Here is a 12,279-nt window from a genome sequence, read left to right as displayed (position 1 = left end):
TGAGAATATATGTCCTCCTCCAGTCTCACCAGTCAAACAGAGTCAACAGGGTGAACATGGTATGCAAGGTAACCTCGTTTAGGAACCTTCAACTCTATCCATGGTTGATCACTTGAGTGAAAATATGGTGATTAGTCATGAAGAGACTGAGACCACCATGACAAGTTGTGACTCTCTAGGTATCACTCTTTCATTTGTTGAAATCTCCATAGAACCACAAGAAAATGAGGGAATAGAGAATACATTTTCCATTGCGTTAGAAGGGGTCATTGTAGAGCAATGTGCAAGAGCGTTTGAGCCTTAGAGGGAAGAGACCATCCATCAAAAGAAAAGGGAGCAATTGTGCCATTTGAACAACCGGCACAAGATGATACTACTGGGTCCCAAATGATGAACCTGATCCCTCTGTGGAGGATCTAGTCTAGGAGTCATCTCCCCACGTCAGTATTGATCCTGCTCCCTCTCCCCACTTTATTGCCGAGCCTTTGAATATGGTGGTGCCTGAGACGAATCTTGACAGTGAAGAAGACACAAATGATTTGGTTTATGCTAGTTTTATCAGGGCTAGGACTAAGTCAACGGTAACTTCAGAGCCACCTCTTAAGTGACCTACTACACGGTTGCAGCAAAAGGAGGCTCTAGAGTTTGCTCTCAAGAAGAGTACGAGGAGTCAGAGAAAGAAAAGGTTGGTCAAAGATGGAAAAGTTGTACAAGCAAAGGATGTTCCTGTAGTGAATGTGGATGAGGAAACCAAAGAGGAACCTAGTTCCCTAACCCCGCAAGTCTTCAAGGAAGAAGCACTATCTCTCTCAATCCGAAAGGCACACCTCTAAGGGTGCTGAGAGTTCTTCCAGAAGGGTTGTTGCTGGTTCCAGTGAAAAGTTGGTAAAAAATTCTGGTGACAAGACAGTGAAGGAGCGTGGTGACAAGTCTGATGAGGAAGAAGTGGAAAAATCTGGTGAACATATACAGAACAAGTTAGTGGAGAAGGAAAAGTATATTGGCAAGTCAGTGAAAAGAAGATGGATAATGATGATGAGGAACCTGGTTCCATCAATAAAGGAAAAGTCAGTGGATCTCTGAGGTTTGAGAAAAGGAAGTTGGGGAATTAGAAAGCACTGTGGGGCAGCACATTTGCCTCTGACATTCTAGAGAGTGCTGGAATGAGACAATTAGTGGATATTTGTGATTATCAATAGTGGACAAATCTGTTTACAAGTGAGGCTCCTATAGTGTATGAGGACTAGGCGTGGAGTTTCTACACCAGCCTCTTTACAGTAGATGGTGATCAAATCTGTGTGTTGGTAAATTGGGTGGACATAGTGATGGACTCTGCCTTATTGGGGTCAATTGTGGGTGTTCCTACCGAAAGAGTGTCATCTATTCAGGGTGCCTGCACATCAAACTTCAAAAATGCCATTGTCAAGGATAAAGTAGTACATCATGGGGAACAGGTGCATAAGAACTCACTCCTGCTAGTTTATCAGTTGCTCTTTGAGATGGTTAACAAAGTGTTGCTTCCCCGGCTGAAAGAAGATCTATTTCATCCAAAGCTGACCTATTCCTTATGGAAACCTTGGATAACTTCTCCTCCATCAATTTTCCCGCCATTATGATTAAGCATATGCAGAAGGTAGAAAACCTTAAAGATGGGAATCCTCTACTGCCTTATGAGTTCCTTCTCACAAAGGTCTTTGAGTTTTTCAAAGTAGCTCTAGGACATGCCAAAATAGGCACCAAAAAGCAATCATTTTCAAAACTACTCTGGATGAGTGTGAGTGTATTGATAAAGACGGAGGAGTTAGAAGCACTTCCATAATCTCTCGATTAATAAATGCTCAGAATAGTGCCACAAAGGAGATCCAAAATTTGAAGGCTAGGAACACGATTCTTGAAAGTCAGCTCAGTCAGTTGCAAGAGGTACCGATTCTAGTGGTTCTCAAAGTACAGAGGTTGCATGCCTAACAAAGAAGAATGCTAAATTCAGGAAATAGGTGGAGGGCCTGAAAGAAAGTCTGCTCAATGAGCAAATGTCCGCGAATGCTCGCATGGATATTTTCCTCCAAACTCTTGCTTCCTCTTCCAAGCCCCCTTCCTCCAATGTCCCTTAAAGAATGTCCCCTTAGTGTCCAGTTTCCAGTATCTATCTTCTTAGGTTATTTTTGGTGATGTTTTGTTATTTCTAGCAATTGTTTATTGTTTGTTCTAGATTGTGGATGAAAATAATGATTCTGCTCCCAAATTCTGGTTAATGAAAGTGATTTCCTTTTTGCTATCTATGTTGCTGCTCTTCTATTTTTGTCTTCTATCATGTTGTGAGCACATAAGTGACATGAGTTAGCTATGCTAGACTTCTTTATGTTGCCAACCTGTTATATGCTTTTTATGATGCCAAAAAGGGGAAGAGTTAATTGAATAATAAATTGTATGAATGGAATGCATGATGTATGAATGCAAGAATGGATGAGACCATGACTAAATAATAATCCGAAAACATCAGGGGGAACTCATTCAGGGAAACTCACAAAAGTTTAGGTACTGATTAAGGGGGAATGTTGAGCTTCAGGGGGAACTTAAGGTCTTTTTGGTTCACAATCTGGTCTTTTGTGGCTCTTTCTAGGATTTTCAATTATAAGTTTGTCATCATCAAAAAAGGGAAATTGATAGGTTACAAGTACTTAACTTTATGTTTTGATGATCTAACAAACTTACTATCTAGAACTAGATAAGGAACCTGTTACAAGTTTATAAGACCTCAAGATCACAAGATTCCATGTTGGGATTCAGCGTGGAAATATGATTCAACTTTTCAGAGTGGAGAGAACAGCTGAGAGACCAAGTCCCTACCAGTTCCCGAGGAGACTGTACGAAGTCAACTTTCCAGTTGGAAAGTTGCTGCCTGCACATACTACAATGCAGGAACAGTGTTGTAGTCAACTTTTCAGGGAAGACTTTTTACCTACCTTGCTTACATCATTATAAGTGATGCCACACATGTATATATGCATTCAAAGGAGGTAAAACACAAAAACTTGAACACTTAGAGATTTCACTCAAGCCCATTATGTGACCATTCAGCTAGCAAGTTTCAAGTACCTCAAGAATAAAGAACAAAGCAACTACGGACCAGTTCCTACATTGAATTATTGTGTGTCCTTAGTTGAGTTGCGACTTTATAATAGTTCTTCAAATTGTAATTTATATCTAGCTTATTTAGAAGCATTTTATAGGAACACATTTTTAAACCTTAAACCAGTGTGTTTGAGTCTTGACTAGAGTTAGTCATGTTGTAAAGTCTTTGTAATAGAGTTTATTGCAAAGTGACTTGTAATAGAGTATTACAAGTTAGTAAGGGATTAAGAGTTTAACTCCTAGGTTGTATAGGTTGTAATCTGAAAGTTGTTCAGTAGTGAAGTTGAAATCCTACAACGGTAGGTCGTGGTTTTTAATTCCGGTGAGCTGGGAATTTTCCACGTAAAATTCCTCTTATCATTTAATTACTGCTCTCTGTGTGTTTATTGTTGGACATGATAGAGAACCTGGTTCTCTATAAAGTTTGGTGGACCCTTACATTCTATCATGTCTAGTAGAGTCTTGAGGATCGTTATAATGACATCCATACCTACCTTCGAGCGGCTACATGGAATCTAGGGTAAACTTCCCATATTTCTTTCCTTATCGTGTGGCATTGATTCAGATTGTATCTCTTTGAATCCCTTCCACTCACTTGTATGCATATGTGAGCGTTCAATATCAGCAGTGAATCAACGGCTTGTGATTCTATGGATGAGGTGCGAGACGTATTTTTTGTAATTTGGTGATTGGCCAGTCTGGAGGACTTGAGGCCAGGATTACTCTGCATCTTGGGCTCAGTAGTTTCAGTGGTGTGAGCATGTTCTTTGGGACTTATATGTTTGGTAGTATCCCTAGGAACGGGATTTTTGGCTCAGTGGGTGGTTGGATGATTATATGATGCAACTATGGGATGTGTTCAGATGGTTTGAATGTGGTGGGAAGAGTTTACAAGAGATGTGAAAAGGACTATTAGATGCTCAATTTATGTGGATGTGTCATACAATCTTAAGCTATAAAGGTTTTTGAGAGATTCTTTCATGTTATTTCATTTGTGGAACGAAGTAGATTTTTATGTCTTGCGGATAAGTTTAGACTCTAGAATATTAAGTGATTGTGTAGTAGTTGTGGATGTGAAAAGGTATAGAGAGATGTCAATTTCAGCCTAAGCAGGTGGGTTATCACATGCGGGGTAATCTACGGATGTGTGGTCCATATGATGTTGTGTGGAGGCTTTCTTTTCTACCAGTGTGTATAGGTGTTGCGATTTGAGTATGAATTGGTTGAGAAAGTTGACTTGATCGTCATTAGGATGAATGCAAGGCTAGTAGATGATTTGAGGTATTATATGGTTTGTGTTACATGAGCTTATGAAGGATTTAGTTGAATCTCACTTCGGTATTATGGCAGTAATAAAGTATGGGCATTGTGAGTTATCAAGTGTTTTGATCTATGGCTTTGAGTCCAGTGGGGGAGTCTGCTAGCGACGATTTGATTGCATAGTTATGTGTTGTATTAGTTTCGGTTTGAGGTATACTTGTGGATCGATTTCGACTTGTAGGGGCTGGTTTGAGGATGACTTAAGCAAGGAAGTTTTTGGATGCATGGTTTATTATGCTTTATGGGTATATGTGAATCATGGAATGACTTATTCGTGAATGATGTAGTGTACATATAGCAGGAATTTGCTCAGTTGCATTAAGGCAGGGTTACTTTTTTGGGTGTTGTCGTACTAATGGGGCACACGTCGTTCGGCTCGTTTGGGCAGTGCAATTGACATTTGAGCAGAGTGAATGGCTCTTGAGAAGGTTCTAATGGATATAAGATTTATATGTAGCAATTAAGAATTTTTCTGATTTGTATATGGTTAGAATCTAAGATTTATTTGGGATGATGTTGAGACTAGAGGTATTTCTGTATCATTATGGATTCTACATTTCAATATCAGGGAGGTGAAGGAAATAACTTTAGATTCATAGAAGGTCTCTTCAGAGAGGGTGTCGATTGTGGTACTTTTGGGGTGTTTAAGAGGGAATACAACGGCTTATGGGCCTTAGAGCGATGTGGATTTATGCTAGGATCCCTTATGGTGAGATTTGAGTAAGGATCATGATATTTTGGCAAGGAGAAGTGTCAACTTGAGGGTAATTCGGAAGGAACTCGGAGAAATAAGATAGCTTGGTAGTAGGTTGGATCAGCACAGTAATGGATATGATCGGTTCTTTGGGTACATAGGATGTGGTATGTATTTATAGATGTTTGTGGCAATACTCTTAAATTTGGCGACTGCATGGCTTGGTTGAGTTATAGAGATTCAGTTATGATGGCTTGGTTATGTGCAAATAGGCTTCGAAGTGTTCTCGATGATTTTCGCCACAATTTGAGATGGATATTATCTACAGGTATGAGGGGTATATTGCATGCTGTAATTTTCTCCTGGATGGGATCAAATGGAAGGTTTCTAACTGATTGGGTATGTATTCTGCTGGTGACTCGGAGTTGATTATGAGATTCTTATGCTTTTCATATAATGGCATAATAGATACGGTGTGTTGTGTGGGATTGAGATTTACATGTGCAAGGTCACGGTTCAGTTTTGAAGGGAAGGTCATGAATTCTTAGACAACATGGACGGTTTCAGATGACTAGATGAATGCTATTACTACTTGGTAATTCCTAAGAAAGGTGTGCATTTTAGAAGGCGCACTGTGTTTTGACGTACGGGTGCTTCGTTAATATTGCGGTACTTGCCTGGTTGATTAACTGCTAATGTTCAGATTTTGCTATGTGGCATGGAAGAATTATAGAAGTATTCCTCATAGGATGATCATGTATGAGAGGTGTGTTAGACATTCGGGCGGTGGAGTTGGGATCAGCTAAGGTGATTTGTGTGTTCTATGAATTTGGAGATTGGAAGTTCTCAGAAGCAGATTGTTTCGTGGTTACGGACTGTGATAATATGGCCAAAGTTATCCAGACGGTGGTATATGTTATACTTAAATCCTTGTGTATTATTGGAGGGCTATTTATCCATTTGGGGATGACAAAAGTTGATTTGGGGCCCATTGGTAGGCCCGAGGGAGATGTGCATTCTACACCGGGTCAAATTTGTTGACTCGAAACTGTTAGTGAGGAGGGATGAGTCATTCGATTAAAGTTGATCTTGTTCGTGTTCTGATATGTTCTATGTGTTACTCTTCTATTCTAGGAGGGTGGTGATACGTTGGTTATATGCACACATGGTGCGGATCTGATTAGGCCTTATAGCAGAATTCAAGCGAGATGGTTATTGGGGTGTTAAATGGTTGATTGTGCCTTGGTTATAGTCTTTTCGGGCTGTGGTATATTGTGTTATTTGCTTCTCCATGGTTATAGTCATGCACTTCGTGTACTTGATGTTGAATTGCGTATGAAGGTTGATTTTGAGCATTGTGGCTTGAGGTATTTCATATGACCGGTATTTGGATGGGGTCACGCATTGTAGCAAAGTTATGTTGTGATATGATTCTTTGTGTTAGATTTGTGTGTCTTCGTTCTACTATGCAGGATGAGTTCATAGTATGGAGGTTGTGGTGGTACTTGTTGACTTTGTGGATAGTTCTCTCATTTGAGTCATTTTCCATGTATGAGTACAGTTGAATTGTTGCTTGTTGGTGCACAGATTGAACGGTTGTGACTTTAGGTTGTATTGGTGTGGCATGTCAATATAATAGTTGTGTTTGATGAGATAAGGTCATTGGACCAAGAATGGAAACTATCGGATTCGATTACGGTATGTTTGGAATGTCACGACCCAAACCAAAGGGCCGCGACGGGCACCCAATGCCTTACTCAATCGAGTACCAACGTAACATATCTTTCTTATCATACTATCATGGGTAAATGAGCCAGAAAACCCATCATGAGATAACAAGAATAAAACATAAGGGAATGCTCAACATATGATGACCCAACATGATCTACACACTCATACATGTGACATACGGGCCTATAAGACCGACATGACCATTTGTAAACTCAAAACATAGGCCGAAAAGGCCATACAAGTATCCATACACCTGACATCTGTCTACAAGCCTCTAAGAGTACATAAAATCATAAAGGTGGGGACAAGGCCCCGCCATACCAATCAATAGATATCCAAAGCATAACAACCAAATAGGCAACTCCGGAGCAAGTGGAGTGCATCAACACCTTCAGCTGTGATGATAGCCTACTCGGAGGACTGTCAACCTATCAATTGGTACCTATGGGCATAAAACACAGCATCCCCGGGCAAAAGGGACATCAGTACGAATAAAGTACTGAGTATGTAAGGCAAGAGAACATAATAGGGACAGTAATGTAAAGATAGATAAAGAAAATACAATCTGTAGCATATGAGTGCCTCTAAGGGCTACTGACATGAAATGCATGATACATATATATACATAATCTTTCAAAAACATACGCCTCTATGGGCATCATCATCATCATAGCGTACCCGGCCTGAAAGAGGATTCGGTAAAAGTGTACCCGGCCATCATAAGGCTCGGTAGAATTGTACCCGACCACGTAGAGCTCGGTAAAACCTAATTGATCAGTGGTTGCACAATAGGTGTTATACCCGGCCGACTATAACGCGTCTCAGTAGAGTAAACTAGATACATATATAATGCATATATAATGCATGTTGGACTCATGGAATCACATTCTAAACCTTTCGGAGTGAAGTATGGTCATTGCACCTTCTATTGATATTATGGACATCATACCATCAATATGAACCTCAATAGAATTCAAGCATCATACATACATGCTTAGAATAACTTTATAAGGAAAGAACAACATGGACAACCATAGTTGTTAGGCATAGATTCGTTATGAAATAGCGTATTGTTTGACATTCGTTTCACATTAGATCATGCCGAAAGAAATAAGGAAGATCCTTAACATACCTTAACTACATTGAATCCTTAATACCTTCCAAGCAATTCATCAAACAACTCAACTCAATCTACCATAGCATAAGGAGATTCAAAATCTGTGTTGAGTAAAGGCTAAGTCCCTAACTTAAACTAGTAGCTCGTTTATGTAAATTTGGGCAGCGTCTCCCCTATAGCAAGACCCTCCTCCAATAACATATACCAACAACAATGACCAGATCAATCCATCAATATATAATTATCAATAACAAGACACCATATAACAACAACAAGTCACAACTACTTCACGACGAGCGGCAAGCTCCGATTGGAATCTGTATACCCCTTATCACCCCTTATAGACTTCTTACTTCAACTTAACAATATCATTAACATGATAATTAAGTCATTCATCAATGATTCCATCCTTATACCACATATTTATGACAAAGGAAACAATCCACAACTCCAACTATCTTCAATTAGCAACTTTATTTACTAGTTCATGTCTAGTCCATCCATTTAACTTAATCAACATCAATATAACCTTAATCACATGCAACAACACAATACACATACCTAATACAGTAACGTCAAGTCAAAATCCAAGTTATATTTGGCTTACAACATCCCTCAATAGCAATACAACACCATAGAAGTGACTTAAGCTAATCCAAGTAGTATCTTGTAGGTATCATTCTAACAACTTAACCAACATACAGTCAAGCTTAATAACAATTAGTAGGCTGTTATACTTACCTTAGACAGTAGCAACAACTTGAAATTTCATCCAAACACAGCCCACAACTATCCTCAATGACAACACAATCTCAGGTGTTGTTCTTCACTATTTGATGGTGAAATATGGTGTAATCCATTTGCAAGACTCGAAATAACCTAGGGTTGATATGAAAACCTTGGGAGAGTATTTTGCAGAACTTAAACCACTTAAAACAACCTCCCACATGAGCTAGAACCACCCAAAAATCAGCAACAACAAGAAGAACAAGAAACTTACTAGCGCGACGGGATTTCCGACACTTAATTTGTGTTGTTTGCCCTTTGTTTGGGTCTTGGATCATGAGAGAAAATTGAGAGGGTGTTTTTTGGTGTCTAGGGTCTGAATATACTATAAAAGCATGAGTTAATACGGGGCTGAGGCTTCTTATACATATCCATATATCAAAACCGCCTATGTGGGTCCCATAAGGAGCTGCTTGGCAAAGTCTCACGAAAAACGCAAATATCTCTCTACTCCGATATCGTATTGACGAAAGGTTTAATGAGTTAGAAACTAGACTCATAGATCTTAAATTTGATATGTATAGCATCCATTGATTCTAAGTATATTGGGATAAAAGTGCAGCTATATTTGACCTAAATTTCAGCACATTATGAATGCAACTTGTGATGACCTTTGCCAACTTTTGTTCCACAACTCGCTTGACTTAAAAACATAACACATGACTATCATACGACTAAAATAACTCATAACTTAACCTCCTCATCATGTTAATCACCCTAGTCTCACCTCAAAAGTATATGTTATAATATTCAAAACTTGTCGACTTTCGATGAAACTTATTTTCTTTAATTCATTTAGCGTCTAAGCTTTCCAACCCTTTTGGTACTTGTTATTCATGATCTTAAAGATTTGTAATCTCAAAGATAACATGATTAACTTACGTTATGTACTTTCAAAAATGATCTCATTTCCGAGCTTACATCAATTGGCTTACGACGTACTCTCACATACGAAAACATGGCATGTAACATCATTCCCCCCCTTGGAACATTCGTCCTCGAATGTTGACTAATGCATTTACCAGTCTCATAAGTTGTAGCTCTTACAAATACTTTAATATTGTCCTTGACATCTAGGAAACTGTTCTGTAAATAAATCTAAAGGCTAGGGTATTCCCCCTTTAGGCCTTTTCTCATACCACGACCTGTGGTCGGAATTCTTCTAATCTCATAACTGTTGTTACCTTCTGTCATGCATCATGTACAACCGTGTACTTGTATGTGTGTCTTTGCGACTCTTTTCTCCTTTTACCTCCAGCTTTTATCCAATCTATAGGCCTCACTTTGTGAACATATACAGAACTATAACAAGATGTCCCTCTAGGCATTTATAGGTGTACTAAAGTTCTTCGCTTGGTACTTTGTCGAACTTACAACTATTGCTATACCTTGCTTCATAGCCTCAGTTATCTAGGTTTATGATTTTACTACATCTAGGTAGGTCATACTATATCTTGACTCTTACTTCGGTTTATTATTACCGAGGTCTGCCACCAGCTCTGGGTTACTCTTTCGTTCCTTGTCCTATATGTATAAATCTAAGTCTTTTAATGCTTCCTCATTACTGTTCATCTTAATAATGACGGTCTAATCTCATCTCATACTTTGCAACTTTTATCCATCCATTGGTGATTCACCTTAATGTTGATCCATAATCTACCACTGATAACTTGAAACCTCTTAAGCAATACATTGTCACTAGGGCTCACGTCTCATCGGGTAACATCTGAAGTGATTTGCCCGAACCACCTAGGGACGATACTATACTTCAATAGCCGTATTTCATAGCATCTTAACATGATTCATCTTATGGGGGTATTCCAATCCCGTGCAATTTAAAATCCATTTTCTTTAAATTATTCCTCAATCAAAGGCCTAAATGTCATCCTCTTATCTATCATAATTACACCCGTATTCTACTACCGGGGCAACATTTCATCTCTTCTAATTGCTCCTAGTCTTAGATTCTTCTATGTTCATTCAAGCTATACTGAACTTTTTATAACATACATAAACTATCAACTCTCTTGTTTGATGGGCTTAATACCGAGGTCTTCCCTATTCTTGTCAGCGTCTAACTTACCTTTTCTTATCCTTACTCGCATATACCTAAAATCTTGTCACTCTGCCATACTTTAGCTTGCAATATCTATTTGTATTACTCACATCCTTCCTTTAACTTGCTAGCACCACAGATTTCCTTGTATGCCTTCTCAGTTGTCTTTAAATGTAAGCAATTACTTTTCATGGTCGTTCTTCCACTTGTTGCATGAATACTTGGCTTGTCTTATTACTCATGAATACTATAATTCATGTACCTCATATGATCCCAAACATCACCTTTGATTATTTTTTCCATTCATTAGCCACTATAGGCGCCACTTTCTTATGGATTGCATCCAATATTGTAGTGAGACTGTTGTTACCAAACCAATTCTTCTTCAAGTTAATATGCTTAGGTTGAAGCCCTCTTCCTTATTTCCTGAGCTAGTCTTTCGTGGTATTACTTAGGGGAGATCCTCTGAATCCTGTAAAGCTACAAGATTATTACACCGTATACCCGAAGAATTTTTTGATATTGTCACTCGCCTATTATTATCCTTAGTTACTTTCCTCTGCGCCTTTGTGCTCGTATGGTTGCTTCTGAACTGAAATTTTTGACTGTCTCCCTGGTGGCACTTTCTTTTATCTCCTTAACACTTATACGATACTTTTAACTACCCCAAATCCTATCTAAATATTTTTCAAGGATCACGATGTCATTATATCTGTGAGACTGAATTCACTATGTTGGGGTTCACTATGTTTACCTTACACAATCTGCATAATTTGTCTGTATCCTCTTATCTAGCCATAACTAGGCTCTTCCCGAATCAACTACTAACTACTCGTTGGTCCATTCTCATATCTATATTCCGCGTAATCTCTCTTGGGTTATTTTATTTGTCTTAACTTACCACTCGTACTGCTCCTTATGTATCAAGTGTTCATTCGTAATTATTTATCAATAACATCTAGTGTGGGAACCCTTACTGCCTCTTCCCGGCGGCGTTCCTGCATAATATTCTGGAGTCGTAATATACCTGTAGGGTCTGAATAAATTCAATCTCATTTCTTTTGCCTTTCTACCACATTCTTCCTTTATTATTCCATAGTTACATGAACCAATAACTCCGACTTAATACCATATCACACCATCTTACCCCCTTTAGAAGAGTACTAAGACTTAGTGTTATGAAGATCTACCTATAGATGTTTTACCTCTTCATCTTTGGCGTCTTTTCACATTATCAATGACCCTTACTCGCCTTATGGTAACCCTTCTATACCGGGGATAACTAAATTTCTTACGCACGAAGGTGACACCTAGTGTAACTGGCACACTTAGTCCCTTAAGATTGACTCTGCTCAGAGTACTTGCTTTAGGTTAGCGACTTCCTAAATGACCTTTAAAGGTTATTCATCTGTTGTCTATTCTATTATTGTTGGAACACGATCT

This window comes from Nicotiana sylvestris, chromosome 2 (assembly GCF_000393655.2).
Source record: "Nicotiana sylvestris chromosome 2, ASM39365v2, whole genome shotgun sequence".
Taxonomy (NCBI): Eukaryota; Viridiplantae; Streptophyta; class Magnoliopsida; order Solanales; family Solanaceae; genus Nicotiana; species Nicotiana sylvestris.
Note: the sequence above shows the minus strand (reverse complement) of the source record.